This window comes from Corvus brachyrhynchos, unplaced genomic scaffold (genome assembly GCF_000691975.1).
Source record: "Corvus brachyrhynchos isolate BGI_N302 unplaced genomic scaffold, ASM69197v1 scaffold126, whole genome shotgun sequence".
Taxonomy (NCBI): Eukaryota; Metazoa; Chordata; class Aves; order Passeriformes; family Corvidae; genus Corvus; species Corvus brachyrhynchos.
This window is the reverse complement of record NW_008239283.1, coordinates 8,951,094-8,954,463: the sequence shown is the minus strand read 5'-3', so window position 1 is coordinate 8,954,463 and position 3,370 is coordinate 8,951,094. Positions and strand designations below refer to the sequence as shown.

General features: G+C 45.5%; 1 protein-coding gene across 3 annotated transcripts in view; it reads right to left on the bottom strand.

Moving 5' to 3' along the window:
* LOC103619732 overlaps positions 1-2,651 on the bottom strand; it is a 23,341-nt gene extending 20,690 nt beyond the window's left edge. For all 3 annotated transcript variants that reach the window (XR_001863924.1, XR_001863925.1, XM_017740156.1), the window contains exon 1: positions 2,089-2,651. The gene's annotated coding sequence lies outside the window, so the exon portion shown is untranslated. The remainder of the gene's footprint in view (positions 1-2,088) is intronic.
* Between the last annotated feature and the right edge of the window lie 719 nt (positions 2,652-3,370).

Genomic DNA, 3,370 nt, shown 5'->3' with positions numbered 1-3,370 from the left:
GAGGAGACAGAGAAGATAGAGAACAGCCACAGCTGGCTGTGAGACAGCAGGAGACAGAGACTTAACAGAGGAGGTTGAGCAGAGTTTGCGGAAACATAGGCAAGCACCAAAATTTACTGGATTAAGTACAGGAAGATGGGAATTTTGCTTCCAAATAGTTTATTTTAATATTTGTCACCCATCAGGGGTGAATTTTCTTTCTCTGTAAAGTGATTTTTTTGGTTTAAGAGAACACTTTGGACACAGGAAGTCCCTTTGATACTTCCAGAAGAGCTCAGAGCAAAGGTGCACATGGATGTAGCTCACAGGTGGGTGTGCAAGGGGGTCTGGTGCCCTGGCTGGAGTGAGAGGGAGCCTCAGAAATCAGTGAGTTCTGTTCCACCAAATGCCTGCAGGGCAGCTGTGGAGATCCTGTAACAGCCAGCTCAGGCAGCAGCACCTTTCTTCCCTGTCACTTCACTCTCAGAAGGACCATCTCTTTCCTACTGAACTCTTGTGATCTTGCCTGTTCCCCCATGTCACTGCCCTGAGGGCTGTGCACAGCATGTCAGGCAGCTAAACCTAATTTCCCTGAGCACCCTGGGCAGCTGCTGCCTGAGTCATGACCTGGACAGGGGACTGGCTGAGGCACAGCCTCCATTCCCCATTGCTCAGGGATGCTTGGAGCAGGAGAAAAGCAGCAGTCTCTCTAAAACACCAGGTAATTTGTACCTGGCCTGTAACCAGGAAACACTGAGTGTTTCTCCCTCCTTCCCCTGTTCTTGTGCTCCATGGCACACAGCAACAGCATCATTGCTTCAGCTCAGATGCCTGCATTTGTCAGGCCACTGACACCCATGATACAAAACATGTGCCTGCACACTCAGCTCCCAAGTAACATGGCCACAAGCCTGTTGTAGGCAGTCTGCTGGAGGAGAGCACAAGATGGAGACAGAAAAAAACCCAAAACAAGTTAATATGCTTTTGGTTGATATGCTAGAGATGACCTTTGAGCATGTACTTGCAGGCCCACAGTACATATAGAGTATTTAGCTGCAGTCTTATATGATCACCAACAAAGAAACACTGGGAACCACAGCAACGTGAAAGTTTGTCGTCCCACCACCTCAGAGCTGTAAGTACATGCTGTAGCTACAGCAGGTGATTCCAGGTATTGAATTGCAATGGTCACAGAAGTGTGAGGCAATGGAAGGAAGGAAATGCAGATTTCTTACATGGTCACCCAACTCTGGGTCCTAATTTACCCTCTCCTAAAGGTACACAGCAGCCCTAATGTATCCTCTGCTCTCCTCCAGTTAGACCAAGAACTGAGTTGCCAGGTCTTTATCACTCCCCAGTATATGTGAGCACTGTGGATTGATGCCACGCTCCTTTGTTTACACACCTGGGTACTTCCAGGCAGTCCTGTCCATACTTACCCAAAGCTCAGGCTTTATTCTAGACCAGCAATCCTCCAGGCCAATTCTGACTTATTCCAGGCCAAATAGCAAAGCAGAGATCAGTGTTGGCTGCTGCTGCAGCACATCACTGCTCCTCAATCACACTGGCCGTGAAACATTTCCCTGTTCCCTTGCTCAGGGTCTGAAAAGCTTCTAGTGGTTATGAGCCTCATGCCTTAAGTGAGCATAAGACTAAGGGCAATGTGTGCTCAGCTTATTTTCTACCCCGTGATTGTGTTTGATCAACTTCTTCACTACTCTGATAAGTGCCTGCTTGGAGACTTGCCACTAACCTTAATTTTCCTGTAAAATCCTCCCCAAGAACTTATTTCTCAAGGATTAAAGTTTGAAGGATAAATTATTTCTTCCCAAACACATCAGAACCGTTCTGCCTGGCTGACCTTCCCAGCAAAGCACCAGACGAAGTGTCAGGACGATGAAGCAGGCAGGCATAGGATAAGTAGCTCATTGCTGATGAAAAGCACTGTGGAGAAGACCATGTTCAAGGACTCCAGGAATATCAGGACAAGGGATCACAGAGCATCACAAGGCCTCAGGAAAAGAGGCCACCAAATCTGGCAGGGCTGAGTAGGTTTGCTGGTGCTGCTTTGCAGAGTTCACTGCAGCAAGATTTGCTCTATAGACTTACCAAACATGGACCTCTGTTCCATGAAATGGCGGAGAGCAGCTTGCTATTGTCTGGCTTCTCCTGCTTGATCAGAGACATCAAGTGAGACTGGTACATTTTCCACTTTTCACATTTACAATATCTCAGTCAGAAGCAAATGAGCTTCCGAGTCACGGCCATCACACCAAACTCCTACTTCCAAGGGAGGGGAAGAACAGCAGATCCTTACTCCATCTTGAAATAAGAGATTACACTAACCTTCGTGTTTTATTCTATTTGTTCTGAATTAGGTTTTGCAAATTGCAGCACTGAACAGAGGTTGGTTTATTCTGGACTACAATCTCCCTTTTATTTCAGAGATCCAGCCAGATAGAGGGATGCGAACAGCACATTTCAAAGAGCTATACAAAGGATTTTAGCAAGCTATGATACTGCTGTGAGTTTTCTGCTATCTGATACAGCTAACCTCATGGTCACAGCATGATCTGCCTACTTCCATGTCATGCACATCACTTCAGCTGCTTAGCAGAACACCAACAGTATCAAGAGAAAGAATGCCAGATGTTTTATTTTTTTCATATTAAAGGTTAACAAGAAAAAGAAAGGTGCCTTGGCTGTATTTGTTTTCTTACCTGTCCTCTTAACCAGAGCTGTGCTGCAGAAACTGGTTGATGAAGATAAGGTGATTGTAGTTAAATTTCTTGGGGGGTTTTTTGTCTGTTGTAGCAGCTGAAACAGGAACACGGCTTATATAGTGTCTGTTAATTGCAGCAGGAGAAGTACAGCCACAGTAGTTCCCTAAACTAGTACAATTTCCTGGGTTTCTTCTCCTTCCTAGGGTAAACAGCTAACCATAACTTTCCCTGAGTTTACAGTATTATCACTGCTTTCATTGTCCACTGCATGGCATAAATCAGGATTGCTAACAAGAGGAACGACTGCCAGATTGATTTCAAGGCCAGGTAATAAAGGGAAAACAATAACCTTCATAGTCTGCTCACTGTATTTATAGTCCCTGTGTTCTCACCTTAAACATAAGCAGGAACCACAAAGTCTCAGAGACAGCTTGGCATGGGAAACCCCTGAAGACCCAGTGCAGCCCAGGATCAAGAGGTTGCTGAGAGCACAGGCAATTGCATTAAATTCTGCTGTGTTATGAGCTGCTTGCTTTGCCATGTGATATTGTCTAGCCATTCTCCTCCTTTCACATCTCTTTTCCTAATCCTTTTTGGGATTTTTTTCTTGCTTCTCCAAGTCTTCCTCCATCTCACTGCACTCCACACAACAACTTGTTGTTAACAAC